Here is a 16,888-nt window from a genome sequence, read left to right on the forward strand (position 1 = left end):
ACTACAAGCCTCTCCAGTGTACAACAATGGTGCGCGGAAGCACCAAGTGGTAAGAGATATGCAAACCTCACTAAACACTAGGCCCAAGCCTAGAGCAAGCACATAAGCGATGGTCTAATCAACCTAAGCACCTCGCAAAGCACCTACACTAATCACCTAATGAATCACTAAGCACTATGCAAATGGAGATCACTAAAATGATGTATCAACACCATTGATATGTTTCCTTAGCTCCACACCCTTCATTTGGCCGGCTGGGGGTTGTATTTATAAGCCCCACCGAGAAGTAGCCGTTGAGGATGAAATCCCGCTTTTCTGCTACTGACCGGATGCTGATCACGTCCTGACCAGACGCGTCCGGTCATCCCGACCGTTAGAGCCGTGATCAACTGATCGGACGCTGCCAGCGTCCGGTCACATGCCACCAGGCGCGTCCGGTCGCAACTTTACCGCTCTAGAACCTTTATGTACTCGATCGGATGCTGCAGTCCTATGTCCGGTCAATTTGCCACCAGCGTCCGGTCACTGCTGCTGATGTCTTCTGTTGCCGAGCCTCTTGATCGGAGCGTCCGGTCGATTTCCGCCTACGTCCAGTCGATTTGCTACCAGCGTCCGGTCGCTGCTGCTGACGCCTTCTGTTGCCGAGTCTCTTGATCGGAGCATCCGGTCGCTTTCCGCCAGCGTCCGGTTGCTTTTTGCTAGCGTCCGGTCCAGCGTCCGGTCACCTGTGTGAGCTCATTTTTTCGTGATCTTGCGTTCGGTTTGGTTTCTATCTTCATGCTTGGACTTTACTTAATATCTTGGGTCTTCTCTTGTGCTTCTAACATCTTGCTTATGGTGTTGATTATTGGATCATCACATCACCTTCGTCCAAGTCACGTCTTGTACCCTATTGAACTACAAAACAATCACTTGCAAATTCATTAGTCCAATTTGGTTGTGTTGATCATCAAACACCAAAATCCAAAGTAAATGGGCCTAGGGTCCATTTTCCTTACAATCTACCTCTTTTTGGTGATTGATGACAACACGACCAAAGCAAGCAAATAATATAATTTTAAAATTTGAAAACTACCTACTTGCTAGGATGCAATGCAAGAGGAAGGTTATATGATGCTAAAAATACTACTTGTAAAACTAAAGGATACCACATAAAAATTTATCTTACCCTTACAGATGTCCCTATGTGGCATTATGGATTTAAGCCTTGCTTGTTGAAAGTGCATCTAGCCCTTTAGTGGGTTTTGTATGATTGAATGACAACGTGATTAAAGGTCTAACCCGTTTGCTAAGTGTGGACAGGTAATAGATTATCTCATAGGTACTTAATAAAAGCCAAAATGATGTGTTGTCGTATAAATAATCTAGTTCAAGCACAAGACAACAATGCAAATAGAATTCATGCAAAGACTTATTTATTATGGGATTTCCATGTACTATGTGAAAGCAAGCTCGTAAGAATTAATTAATGAGACATAAGGGATTGCATATGGAATGGTCTCATATTTAAAGCTTGCTAAATTGAAATGAAAAAGATAACAATACAAATGAATGGATGATTCAACACAAGATATGACTTGATGGCTTGAGATGGCGATGATAGCAAGGAAAGGCTTCGAGGTACTAAGCAAGGGTGAAGGGCAAGCGACGGCTTGGCGGTTGAAGAACCTAGCTAGGGTGAAGAAGGAAGTACTTGCATTTAGTTGAGGTACTAATTAAGCTATGATGGTCATGTCAATGTGGTGCATCAAATCACTATTTGAGTGTTTGATGAAAGTGACTTGATACATTTGGGATTATTCAAATTTGATGAATGGAATCAAGTCACATGCTCAAGATGGCTATGCTCAAGTGAAAAAGATCAAAGTTGACATGTTGGCACCCTCACTTGATGAAGATTGGAATACACGGCTTTGGTTAAAAGAGATCAACTCAAGCGGTATAAATTTGTTTTTCATTGGATCTTGAGTTTAATAGGAATGTCGTACTATTAAGAGGAATGCATCATGTTGATAGATAATGTTTCATAAGTGCTCAAGCCAACCCATGTGAGTTTTGAGTGTTTGAGAGACAAAAGAGTTAATATGTTTTTTGCTGGTCTGGCAATACCGAATGTCTGGTATTTCCCCAGCAATGATAATATTATTGATCTCGGGTTAGTTCGTTGGGAGTTTCGACGGTCGGGAGTTCTGGCAATGGCCGGGAGTTTCGACGTCTCACGCTTAACTGAGTTGGAGAGTTCACTGTGGTGGTCATATCGGACGTGTCTGGTATGGACGGCCAGAGACCAATGGCTAGTTTTCAAAAGCCTTGAGGGTCGAGAGTTCCGACATACGTCGAGAGTTCCGACACCTCACATACTTTAACTCAGTTACCATAGTTTTCAAATATGCTGAGGGTCAGGAGTTCTAACATGAGTCGGGAGTTCTAGCATTCATCAGGAGTTCCGATGCCTCACATTGTCACTGTAACTTAGTTACCGTTAGGGTAGTGTAAGTCATACCGGGCGTGTCTGGTATGACAACGGCTAGTTTTTCCAAGGGGGCTATAAATACCCCCAAGCCTCCACCTCTAGAGGTTGTTGATTCTGCTAACATACATACATGTTTTCTAGCCTTGCAAACACTCTCCAACCCTCTCTTAGTGAGTGATTCATCCAATTGTCAAATCCATTTGTGGGTTAAGAGAGAATTTAAAAAAGAGAGCAAGCCACCACTTGAGCACTTATGCATATTGTCTATTTTGTGATTTGCATTTGTTACTCTTAGACTCTTCAGTCCTAGATGGCTAGGCGTCGCCGGAGAGCACCCAAGAGATTGTGGTGTGCCTCAGAAAGTTTGTAACGGTCGATTCCGCCATCTCAGAATCAACTAGTGGAAGGAGGAAAAGGAGTTACAAAAGACTTTGGCTAGAGTGATCTTCATGGTACCCTATAGGGCTGACCTTCGCTGGGTCGCCCGCAGCCCCCTCAACGGAGAGTAGGACTCGAACGAGTCCGAACTTTGGTAAAACAAATATCGTGTCTCAATTCGCATTTCATTCAATATTTGTGTTGCTCTAGCTCTTATGCATGTTCTCTGTGTATATTGTCATCTCCAGTAGATACCTATAGTTTGGTTTGAAGATAGAAATCGAAAGGAGCAAGTTTGGGGCTGCTCTACAGAAACCGTGCATACCAGACACGCCCGGTATATACGCCGGACACGTCCGGTATTTCCTACCTGTGCTAAAAATATTTATTCTCTGTTCTAACTTTGTGTTGCAAGGTTATAGCTTCTATATATATTCTTTATATCTTGTATACTCTGTGTTTAACTTGTGAGGGGTTGTATTACTCTTTATTTGGAGTTTCCATTTTGGAAACTCTCTTTACTAATCATTTCCGTATTTAAAGGTGTTAATTTTTAGAAATGCCTATTCACCCCCTCTAGGTGGCATCCTAGGTCCTTTCAATTGGTATCAGAGCGAGGTTCTCACCTAAAGCTTCACCGCCATGAGAAAAGGATGTCGACGCCTATCGAGTTGGAGCCGGTGCTTTTCCAAAATGATGGTTCAAACTTTCTATCTTGGTCAATTCATGTACTCAATGCTTTTAGGGATATTAGTCCTCTTGTTGAGCATATTGTAGATGTAAGAATACCTCTTCCTATAGTAGATTGGAGCAACTACAAAAATTTGTCAAAAGAGGAAGAGATATGCGTGCAACTCAATGCTCAAGCTATTAATGTCATGTTGAGTATATTGAGTGTAGAGGTTCAAGATGAGGCAATCTTCAATGGACAACCACCTTCGGAGAGTGCTCATCTCATTTGGACTAGACTTTTTGATTTATATGGAAAATCCAAATGTGATGATGCACTTGAAATCGAGTCAATGGAAATTATGTCCATTGTGTGTTCATGCAGTGAAGAAACCTCACAAGACCTCAAGAGCGCTGAGCCAGAGCAAGAAGTGCAAGCAGCGCATGACCTGTTGTCCGCCTGCACATACCGGACGTGTCTAGTATGGCCATGGTAGCAGGACAACAGGCTATCTGTGATGATGAGGCTCAAGCTCGATGGCGACCAAGTGATGAGTCAACCTCAGTATCTCATGATACTCATCACTTGTCTCTCATGGCCAAGAAAAGCAAGAAGAAGAGTAATAAGAAAGATCAAGAAAAAGAGAAAGCACAAGTAGATGATCAAGATGAGAGTGATGTTGAAGTTGAAGACAACTACAACCTTGATCATCTCAACCATAAAGACAAGTTTATCATCATGAAGATAGTTGAAAAGAATGATGAGCTTGAAGAAGAGATTGAGAAGCAAGAGCAATCACTTCAAAAGCAAGAATTGTTTCTCATCTCCATGATGGAAGAACTAAAGGCTCTAAGTGAAAGGTATGAAAAATTATCAATTGAGCATGCTTTAGTTACTAACTCCTCTTCTATTGTTTCACAACTAGAGAAGGAAAACTTGGACCTCAAGGCAAGGCTAGATGAACTATCAAGCAAGTATAATGTGCTACAAGCAAACTATGTTCATCTAAAGTGCTCTCATGATGAAGTAGTAGAATCAAGCATCATGCTTGAGGTGGCTCATGCGGTTGTGATCACATCGGTAAAATTTTCTCAGCCTCTCACACATTCACTCACTAGTACACCATCTCAATTAAATATTTTTTGTACTAATGAATATGCTCCTCAAGCAAGCCAATCTTCGATTGAGCTAAATTTCATAGAAAACATAGAGCTCAAAGAAGAGGTGGAAAGATTAAAGAAAGATGTGATTCGGTTGAAGGGTAAGGAGAAAGCACAACCTTCTCAAGATAACCATGATAACATGGTGAAGAAGCTTGAGAATGGTTCAAACCTTGCTTCCTCCAAAACCCAACAAAAGAATCACATTTCAAGTAAGGCCAACACAACAAAGAGCAAGAAACATGGAAAAAGGTTATGCTATGGTTGTAGATTATATGGACATGAGTGCGCCATGTGTCCACATAAGAGTTAGGCCAACAAGTGTGAAGTGGCAGAACAAAAGGCCTCAAACAAGTTGGCCAACCAAAAGAAAAGTGATGGACAAAGAGCTTGTCTCATGAGCAAGAAATTGGGGCATCCTATCAAGAAATGCCCAATGTATAAATAGGCAAGAAAGGAAGCCCAAGTTGCAACAAGAAGATGCTATGGATGCAATGAGATGGGCCACAAGGTTGATAGATGTCCATACAAGCAAAACAAGCATAGAGCAAACAAAGCCCGCATATGCTATGCTTGTAGAAGAAAGGGGCATCTAAGCTATGAATGCCCAAATGGTAATGCTCCTAAGCCAAACATATTTGTTTATAATGATATGCTTAGGAAGACCACAAATGGAGTTAGCACTAGCAAGGTGGTGTGCTCACCACAAACTAGTGCTAAAGCCATTTGGGTGCCTAAGCACTTGTTGACTAACCCAAACGGACCCAACAAGAGTTGGGTACCAAAGTGTGCTTAGGTTAATGATGTACGTACTTGGTGATGAGATGAAGGCTTCGGGGTGTTTGACAAAGTAAATTGAAAATATTCACTCAATCAATCAACTAATTCTTATCACAATCTCTTATATGGTTGGCCCAAAGATAATTTAATGAATATATCATTTACTTCATCTTCACCATTGGTAACAAGTACCTAAACCTTATAGGATAGCCACTTTGTTCGTTTTGTGTTCAATAGTTCACAAATAGGCATATTTGTAAAATATTGAAAGTGGCTAATTAGATTCAATTGAAAAGTATTTTATTTTGCCATATGATGCTTTTAATGGCTCACTAGTTGAACAATTTATTTGTTGAGATGTAGGGCATAAAATAAATACTATAGCTAAAACAAAGAATCACAAGCAGCAGGCTATTTGTTTTAGTCTTGCACCTATCGGACGTGTTCGGTATTACTACCGGACGTGCCCGGTATGGCTAGGGACAGAGAAAAAATGTTTCTGTTCTGCGTATTCCTTACATTTCCGGCATATCTATCGGACATGTCCGGTATTGCAGGAACCATAACACTAATAGAATTGCAACTGAGTCTTTGATCCATATATTTTCATATATCCTCAATTTACTCAGAAGCTTGTGATTTACCAAATCTAAGTGAATTGTGAGCATCTCTTGAACTCAAATTTAAATATAGCAAATTATTTGGTTGCGGTTCAAAATAGAAAATTGACTCCCAAATTCTTAATAGAATAAAGTGCTAGTTGAAAGTCATTTAAATTACTTAAAGCACTTATTTAGGGGGAGCTCAGTTTCTATTTTGCACCTTGTGGACTAACAAATTTATCTAGCATTCTTTGTAGTCCTTTGGATGAAAAATTGATTTCGTATCTAGCATGATTATTTGGCAGTTAAGGTCAACATAAAGATTATCATGCTATGTATCTTCTTAGTGGTATTCTTGTGAGCTCAAGGCAAAGGTATGTTTTTACATACATGCATTGTAAGTGCATCTAAGGCCCTTTATATGTTAGAATGTGCATTTGTGTGACATAGGAGAGATGTTTTTCAAAACCCATAACTAGCCTGTGTAGGTGGTGTGAATTTAAAAAACTATTTGAATCTTGGTCTTTGTGACCTAGCTTTGTCATGTGATAATTATAGCTCACCTTGATTGTTTGATTGGCTAATTACACATGATATGGCTTTCTTAAGTCCACAATCTACTATGTCTCACAATATCTCTCTCAAGTAATCAAAATCTATATATGCCAAATATTTGGAAAAGAGAAGTGACACTCATGGCATTTGGATAAGAAAAGTAATTACACCTTATTTGGATCAAGGACATACACGTTTTGGATCAAGAAATGATAGAGAAGGGGATTGGAATTAAGTGGATGAAATTTGGAACAAAAACAGCTAGCCCGCAAATACCGGATGTGTCCGGTATGAGCGGGGTTATAAAACGGCCGATACCCCTTTGGCCCTGGTCCTCTATCTCTCTTTTCTCTCCTTTAAGCCGATGCCGCCACCACTGTTCCACCACATTGGCGATCGAGTGATTCCACTAAGAAAAAGAAGAGAGGGAGATTGGATCGGAAGAGATTTGCATCAAGATCGAAGGCTCCGGGACTTGGATTTCCAATCGCATCTTCATTCACTCTCTCAAGGTACCCTAATCCCAGACCTCTTCCAATCTAAGCGGTTAGGGCATAATTTTGGAATCCCTTTGGTAGAGATGCTACATTACCTGTCTAGAAGCAATGCCCAAAGTTTGGAATTGATCCGTGAAGGTTTGAATCCAAGGACCCTGGTTAGGGTTGCTGGGCATGCACACCGGACGTGTCCGGTATGGCTACCGGACGTGTCTGATATGACCTAGTAGAGCAGGCCCTCTGCTTCCCTTTGATTCAATCCAATTTGAGAATTATTTATTAGGCTTAGCTTCTTTTGTATCTACATTTTGCAAACCTAATGACAGTGGCATGTCAAGGTGATTGTAAAACCATGGATAAAAGATTCTACGTCTAATTGCAATTTGAGATTAAGTTTTGGGCATGTATCTAAAATTCCTTGCAAATCTTTGGATACAGGACAACAGCCATGAGTGGAAGACATGAGCCTAGGTCCAAGCATAGGCATGATCCAACACTAGAGAAATACAAGAAGACAAGATAGGAAATGCATCTCAGATACAGTCAGCAGTAGCAAGGTAGCAGCAGGGGACTCTCCAGGGCTACTAGGGGTGCTCCACAGTACAAATAGGGAGACAACAATTCTTTCTCTGACATAGATATAGAGGAATATGGAGTGGAGCCCAGTACCAAAAAGTAGAAGAGCACTGACAGAGGTTCAGATGGTGGAAGCTCAGATGATGAGCAAGAGATTGAGGAGGAGCAGGTAGTATGTCCAGCTTAGCACCAGCCAGGTCAGGGTATGCACTATGGTTTACTTGAGACACATCCACCTAGTGTACCCTCTTATGTTTCCAGAGTTGACTATCGAGGGAAAGGCATGACCAGAAGAGCTAGAGATGAGAGGAGAATTGATCCAAGGGGCTTGTCTAGGATTTAGTTTGATCATCAATTTTAGACAGCCTTTCATATAGACTTCTACACTAGTGTGATCCTCACCAGGAACCCAGTGATTGCTAGGTCTCAGTGGATTGACTGGTAGTACGTCAGAGATTTGTAGAAGGCCTCCATTGATCACACTATTGCCATTTGTGAGCATATAGGAGTTTATGAGATTATGGAGTTCCAGCATGACTGGAACACTGAGGTAGTAGCTTAGTTCTACGCCACCCTATATGTTGAGGAGGATGAGAGGCATAAACACTGGATGCTTGAGGGCCAGTGGTATAGTGTTGATTATGATGCTTTTGCTACTCTACTTGGCTTCTTAGATGATGATCTTTAGAAAGATAGGATCCACACAGAGCAGGTGTTGCCTCCAGAGCAGCTTGCCTACATGTACCCACCAGGGGGTGAGAGAGGATTAGTGGGGAAGGTTCTAGGTCTTCACCCTACTTACAGATACCTAGACAGGATGTTCAGGAAGACCATTGATTGCAAGGGTGGAGATAAGGGAAACATTGCAGATTATTCCAAGAACCTGCTCTACAAGATGGCACATGATGCACGACCCTTCAGTGTCTTTGACTTCATATGGTGCGAGATCAGGGGCATTGGCGAGAGGCCCCTCAAGGGCTATGGTCTTGCTCCCTACATCATGCACATGATTGAGCAGGTTACAGGGCACACCTTTGAGTATGACAAGGTACATAAGGCCTTGAAGATTGTTGTAGACTTACCTAAGATTGGGGTACCTCTAGTAGGACCAGGAGGAGGAGGAGCAGCACTAGAGGCAGATGCACCTATAGGTGGTGCAACAACAGGATGAGGTTCCCCTCTACCACATGCTCCTTCACGTTCTTCTTCACGTCGCCACAGTCCTCCTTCTCCTATTCGCAAGATGTATAGTGCTATCTTTGGGATGTGCAAGAACATATAGACCTATCAGCAGAAGGAGAGGGAGGCTAGGAGGAAGGACACTTAGACTCTGAAGCAGATTGCTACTAGACTTGAGCTTGATCCTCCTAGATCTCCACTATCAGATGAGGCAGCTAGTGAGCCTGAGATTGAGGAGCAGCAGCAGGGTAGGTACAACACAGAGTTTGCTAAGTTCCTTTAGTGATAGGAGCAACAGCAGGCACCAGAGCATCCTGACACTTTACCACTACAGGCTCGGGTGCCTACTCACTCTTAGCCACGCTCTAGTGCTGTAGACGAGTATGCTTCAGACTGGTGGAGTGACCACATGGGTAGTTTTAGCTACTATGGGTCCAGTGGCTATGGCCTGTCTGGTGCGGGTGGTTCTCGTCTAGCCGGTGCTCCACGCTTAGATGATGAGGATGTTGGTAGAGATGAAGATGATGATGAGTGATCTTAGCTTTTAGAGACAGCTTGCAGCCCCTTTGTCCTTAGTATGTCATTGTTGGATCTTTGTGGTGATAGATGACAAATGGGGAGAGAGACTGATTAAAGCTTCAGGATAGTTTCATTTGCTTATCTTTGTACCTGAAGATATGTACTGCAGGTTGTAGTTTCTTGAGCTTCATTGATGTATCTTGAGTTTGAGATGAGACTTACTTATGCTTTATCTATGTATCTCTTGAGACATGATCTTTATTTATATTATATTAGTGGCTTGTGGACTTGAGAAAATGTGTAATGAGTGCTATGTGTGGTATACATGTGTTGTATTTATTTTCATAAGGACTATACATGCTAGAATGAAAATATTTGATGTGATGCCTTTATATTTATTCTTGTGTGATATATCTTGTCATATGCATCACGGTTTTACTTTGTCACACACACATGCACCCCATGGATGCAATGATTTAGGGAGAGTCTCCTATATGTTTTAGTATGTGCAATTGACATTTGAGGTCATTTTGTGAATTCTAATCATAAGCACATATTAAGGTGGAGCCTCTCATAAATCATTGAACCCAAAAGCTTAAATGTTTATATTCTTTTGTAAGCTTTAATCAAGTTGTTATCAATCACCAAAAAGGGGGAGATTAAAAGTGCATCTAGCCCTTTTGTGGGTTTTGAATGATTGAATAACAACGTGATTAAAGGTCTAACCCGTTTGCTAAGTGTGGACAGGTAATAGGTTATCTCATAGGTATTTAATAAAAGCTAAAATGATGTGTTGTTGTATAAACAATCTAGTTCAAGCACAAGACAACAATGTAAATGGAATTCATGCAAAGACTTATTTATTATGGGATTTTCATGTACTATATGAAAGCAAGCTCGTAAGAATTAATTAATTAGGCATGAGGGATTGCATATGGAATGGTCTCGTATTTGAAGCTTGCTAAATTGAAATGAAAAAGACAACAATACAAATGAACGGATGATTCAACACAAGATGTGACTTGATGGCTTGAGATGTTGAAGATAGCAAGGAAAGGCTTTGAGTTACTAAGCAAGGGTGAAGGACAAGCGATGGCTTGGTGGCCAAAGAACCTAGCTAGGGTGAAGAAGGAAGTACTTGCATTTAGTTGGGGTACTAATCAAGCTATGATGGTCATGTCAATGTGGAGGATCAAATCACTATTGGAGTGTTTGATGGAAGTGACTTGATACATTTATGATTATTCAAATTTGATGAATGGAGTTAAGTCACGTGCTCAAGATGGCTATGCTCAATTGAAAAGATCAAAGTTGACATGTTGGCACCCTTACTTGATGAAGATTGGAATACACGGCTTCGGTTGAAAGAGATCAACTCAAGCGGTATAAATTTGTTTTTCATTGGATCTTGAGTTTAATAGGAATGTCATACTATTAAGAGGGATGCATCATGTTGATAGATAATGTTTCATAGGTGCTCAAACCAACCCATGTGAGTTTTAAGTGTTTGAGAGACAAAAGAGCTAATCTATTTTTTGCTGGTCTGGCAATACCAGACATGTTCGGTATTGATACCGGACGTGTCTGATATTTGCCCAGCAATGGTAATATTGTTGATCTCGGGTTGGTTCATCGGGAGTTCCGACGGTCGGGAGTTCCGACAATGATCAGGAGTTCCGACGTCTCACGCTTAACCAACTTGGAGAGTTCACTATGTGGTCATACCGGACATGTCCGGTATTCATACCGGATGTGTCCGGTATGGATGGCCGGAGACCAACAGCTAGTTTTCAAAAGCCTTGATGGTCGGGAGTTCCGACATGAGTCGGGAGTTCTGACGGTCGGGAGTTCTGGCATGCATCGAGAGTTTGAACACCTCACATACTTTAACTCAGTTAGCATAGTTTTCAAATATGCTGAGCGTCAGGAGTTTCGACGTGAGTCGAGAGTTCCGACGCCTTAGATTGTCACTGTAACTTAGTTGCCATTGGGGCAGTGTAAGTCAAACCGGGCATGTCTGGTCCGGTATGGCAACGGCTATAAACGGCTAGTTTTTCCAAGGGGGCTATAAATACCCCTAAGCCTCCATTTTTGGAGGCTGCTGATTCTACTGACATACATACATGTTTTTACCCTTGTAAACACTCTCCAACCCTCTCTTAGTGAGTGATTCATCCAATTACCAAATCTATTTATGGGTTAAGAGAGAATTTGAAAAAGAGAGCAAGCCACCACTTGAGCACTTGTGCATATTGTCTATTTTGTGATTTGCATTTGTTACTCTTAGACTCTTCAGTCCTAGATGGCTAGGCGTCGCCGAAGAGCACCCGAGAGATTATGGTGTGCCTCAGAAAGTTTATAATGGTCGATTCTGCCGCCTTAGAATCAACTAGTGGAAGGAGGAAAATAAGTTGGAAAAGACTCCAGCTAGAGTGACCTTCGTGGTACCCTCTAGGGCTGACCTTTGCTGGGTCACCCACAGCCCCCTCAACGGAGAGTAGGACTAGAATGAGTCCAAACTTCGGTAAAACAAATATCATGTCTCAATTCACATTTCATTCGATATTTGTGTTGCTCTAGCTCTTGTGCAGGTTCTCTGTGTATATTGTCATCTCCAGTAGATACCTGTAGTTTGGTTTGAAGATAGAAATCGAAAGGAGCAAGTTCGGGGCTACTCTGCAAAAACCGTGCATACCGGACACGTCCGGTATACACACCGGACACGTCCGGTATTTCCTACCTGTGCTGAAAATATTTATTCTCTGTTCTAACTTTGTGTTGCAAGGTTGTAGCTTCTATATATATTCTTTATACCTTGTATACTCTTTGTTTAACTTGTGAGGGGTGGTATTACTCTTTATTTAGAGTTTCCATTTTGGAAATTCTCTTTACTAATTATTTCCGCATTTAAAGGTGTTAATTTTCAGGAACGCCTATTCACCCTCCTCTAGGCGGCATCCTAGGTCCTTTCACTTCTTACAAATTCTTCCCATTACATATACTAATCCATAATCCACTATCCTCCCTTTTCTCGGACCATTACTACTTGTAGACCATTACCACTTGTAAATTATTAAGATCTAGCTTTTGGTCCTACAAATTAATGCTTCCTTTGGTCCTCTAAATTCTCCCCCTTTGGAATCAAACACCAAAAAGGAAGACATTAGTAGCACAAGGGAGGGTCAAACTTTGTGATCCTTTGTGTGCAGAATGAAATAGGTCATAAAATTTGACTCTCACATTATATAGATTAAGCTCCCCCTAAATATATGGATACATGTGGTAGAAGGCAAAGTATATGCATAATTGGCAAATTATTGCTCAAGGGAATTTAATCTATATAATGCATGAAGAAAGCATATAAATATCAAAATAAAATCAACATGATGATATCGGTTTGGAAATACCACATGTGGAAACCAATTTGATTTCTACCACTTGCAATAGGTGGTGGATATTTGAAGTATGATGTTTAACTTCGGGGACTCCATTTTTCCTGCAATGAGACTACTACACACATGATAAGCTTGAAAAGGTGTTAGTCTCAAAGCATCTAACTTGTAGAGTAACCTCCCCCTAAATTTGTGCACACAAGTGTGGAATACATGTAGAAGACATGCACATTGATTTTAGAATCAATAATACCACTCGAAAGATGACATCACATGAATGTGAGAATCATTTTTGAAGATGATATTCAGGAGAAATTATCTACAATTTGGACTTTGGCACATATTAGATGAAAAATTGTAAGATAAGTTATGTGCCATGCTCCTAAACAATTTTAAACCATGTAGGTTTGCTCCAAAGGTTAAGAATGAAATCGAGCAAGCCTACCATAAGATATACCTAGTGTATGCATGACAAATGATATAAGTATGCAAATGCAAACCTAGGCATAAAGAGTAACTAGATGCTTAAAGATGCCACTTGTAGGAGATTAAACCTAGTACTACTTGAAGCAAATTGAATCTAGTTACCTAACATGGAAAGGGGAATTTGGGTCAATAGTATTCACTAACCCACTTGGCAATGATTTTGTCCATCATGATGCACCCCATGAAATGCATCCATACTTTGTTAAGTCTCCAAATTCCCCGAAGTCCATCGGACTTCTCACTTCCCTTTCAGGATCCAAACCTTCTTGGTGCTCTTCATATTGGAAATGATTTCCTTTGGCACCCAAAAGCGTTTGACCCCATTGTGGCTTGCTTGTTCACCTTGATGACCACCACCTTATCATTTTTCTTCTTCTTTAACAAGTATGGTGTGGAGGCCTTCTTGTCCACCTTATTGGTGTAGGTGTTGGAGAGCTTGCTTGTTTGCTTCTTTTCTTTCTTCTTTGCTCCTCCCCCATTCTTCACCTTGTACTCATAGGACTTGTGACCTTCCTTATGGCATACATAGCAAACCACGGTTTGTCCTTCATCAAGCTTCTTCACTCCCTTGATGGTGTTATCTTGATGAAGTTGGGCTTGTTTTGCCTTGCCTTTTGCTTGAGTCAAGTCCTTGGTGAGGCAAGCTACTTCTTGCTTGAGTTGCTCATTCTCCTCTGCAACCACTTGTGTGCATGTATCTACAACAACTTTCTCAACACAAACTTGGTTGCACAAAGATGAGTCTAAACATAAATCAATACAAGAAGTAAAGGCATCCTTTTTAGACATGTTAAAGATAGAACTTTTCCTTTTAGATGTCTTGGTGGGGGTTGGGGTCATGGTGCTCAAGTTCTTCACCTTGCACTCATAGGACTTGTGACCTTCCTTGTGACACCCATAGCAAACTAAGGTTTGTCCTTCATCAAGCTTCTTCACTCCCTTGACGGTGTTATCTTGATGAAGTTGGGCTTACTTCGCCTTGCCTTTCTCTTGAGTTAAGTCCTTGGTAAGGTGAGCTACTTCTTGCTTGAGTTGCTCATTTTTCTCTACAACCTCTTGTGTGTGTGTATCTACAGCAACTTTCTCAACACAAACTTGGTTGCACAAGGGTGAGTCTAAACATAAATCATTACAAGACATAGAAGCATCCTTTTTAGGCATGTTAAAGATTGAACTTTTCTTTTTAGATGCCTTGGTGGGGGTTGTACCGACGGCTTTAGGATTAGCAACTTTAAAAGTTAGATCATCACAATGTTTGCACATGGTTTCCATTTTAGCAAGCAAACTTTTATAAGCATCTTGTGTTCTAACTACCTTTTCTTTTAATTTTTCATTTTTCTTTACAAGTTGCTCATCATTAATTGTGCATGCATTTGTTGTTGCACTAGCCTCAAGTTGCTCAATTTTAGTAGATAGTTTAACATTGAGATTAGCAAAGTTCTCATATTGTTCAAGCAAAGTTTTGCATGCTTCTTGTGAACTATCTAGCTTTTCTTTTAAATTTTTGAGCTTATTTTATTAACTAGTGCAAACTTTAGCATAATTAAGATTTTATTGCACAATTTCATCATAAGAAGGCATTTCATCATCACTATCACTCTCACTAGAGGATGAGCTTTCGTTACCTCGCACCATAAGGCACATACGAGAAGAGCTTGATGATGAGTGCTTGCGGCCTCGCCTCTTGTGATGGTGTTCTTCTTCACTTGAAGAATCATCCCATGACCTTATTGATGTGAGGGCTTGATTCTTGCATGCCTTCTTCTTTGTCTTGGGTGTGAGCTTGTATGGACAAACTTCCACAAAGTGCCCCAACTCGCCGCATCCATAGCATCCTCTCTTTTTTTGCTTATTTCTTTGATTGGTGAAAATGAGATCTTGGATTTGGATGGACACACCCTTGACATTGATCCATTGGATCATCTTCTCCACCTTGTTGATTAGTTTGATTGATTCTTCATCAAGGTCGGAGGTGGAGGAGGAAGATTGATCATCATCACTTGAATCATCATCATCATCGTCCTCATCTTCTTCTTCATCTTCATTTGAGGAGCTTGAGCTTGAGCTTGTCTCAACTTGCTTGCCCTTTATCTTCTTTCTCTTGCTACATGAGAGAGATTTGCCTTTGCTTGAAGAAGAGGCTTCTTCTTGACCCATCTTATGTGACATTTCAAATGCCACTATCTTGCTAATGACTATGTCCGGGGTCATGGTTCTCAAGTCCTCCATGTTGTGAAGGATGATGATGATGCTTGCATATTTCTTTTGTGGTAGCACAAAGATGATCTTCCTCACGATGTCCACATCATCTAGCTTTGTTAATCCAATTGAATGGAGCTCATTGATAATTAGATTCAATTGAGAATACATATCACGAATAAGCTCATCATCATTCATTGTGAAGGAATCATAATTTTGTTTAGCTAGACAATGTTTTTGCTCACAGACATTAGATGTGCCGTCATGGAGCTCTTGAAGTTTTAACCAAATTTCATGTGCCATATTTAAAGTGAACACTTGGTTAAACACATCCATACTAAATAATTCAAACAAGCAATTTTTAGCTCTAGCATTGAAATAAATTTCCTTTTCTTCACTCTTCGTGGGTTTATCGGGATTCTTAATGGGTTTCATCTTGTCATGAGTGACTCTCCAAACACCCAAATCAACCGCCTCAATGTGGCAAGCCATTCTAGCTTTAATGGGTTTCATCTCGTCACGAGTGACTCTCCAAACACCCAAATCAACCTACACTAATCACCTAATGAATCACTAAGCACTATGCATGTGGAGATCACTTAAATGATGTATCAACATCCTAGATATGTTTCCTCAGCTCCACACACTTCAAATGGCTGGTTGGGGGTCTATTTATAAGCCCCACTGAGAAAGTAGCCGTTGGGGGATAAAATCACGCTTTTCTGCTACTAACCGGATGCTGATCACGTCCTGACCGGACGTGTCTAGTCATCCTGATCGTTAGAGCCGTGATCAACTGATCGGACGCTGCCAGTGTCTGGTCACATGCCACTTGACGCGTTCAGTCACAATTTCGCCGCTCTAGAACCTTTCTATACTCGATCGGATGTTGTTCTATGTCCGGTCGATTTGCCGCCAGCGTCTTATCAATGTTGAATGTGTTGTCGAGATGATGAATAGTTCCATTAGTGCATCTGGTCATTTTTCTTGTTTAGTGTTCGGTCGTTGCTGCTGACGCCTGCTGTAGTCGAGTCACTGATCGGAGCATCTGGTCGATCACCTTCCAACGTCTAGTCCAGCATCGGGTCACCTCTGTGAGCTCGTATCTTCGTGATCTTGAGTTCGGATTGGTTTCTATCTTCATGCTTGGACTTTGCTTGATATCTTGGGTCTTCTCTTGTGCTCTTAGGGTTTTGCTTATGGTGTTGATCATTGGATCATCACATCGCCTTCGTCCAAGTCACGTCTTGCACCCTATTGAACTACAAAATAATCACTTGCAAATTCATTAGTCCAACTTGGTTGTGTTGGTCATCAAACACCAAAATCTAAAGTAAATGGGCCTAGGGTCCATTTCCTTTGCACATGGCACCCGTGGCGGACAGGGCCACGATGTGGAGCTATCCCTATTAACATCTACAG

Source organism: Miscanthus floridulus, chromosome 18 (genome assembly GCF_019320115.1).
Source record: "Miscanthus floridulus cultivar M001 chromosome 18, ASM1932011v1, whole genome shotgun sequence".
In the NCBI taxonomy this organism is placed as follows: domain Eukaryota; kingdom Viridiplantae; phylum Streptophyta; class Magnoliopsida; order Poales; family Poaceae; genus Miscanthus; species Miscanthus floridulus.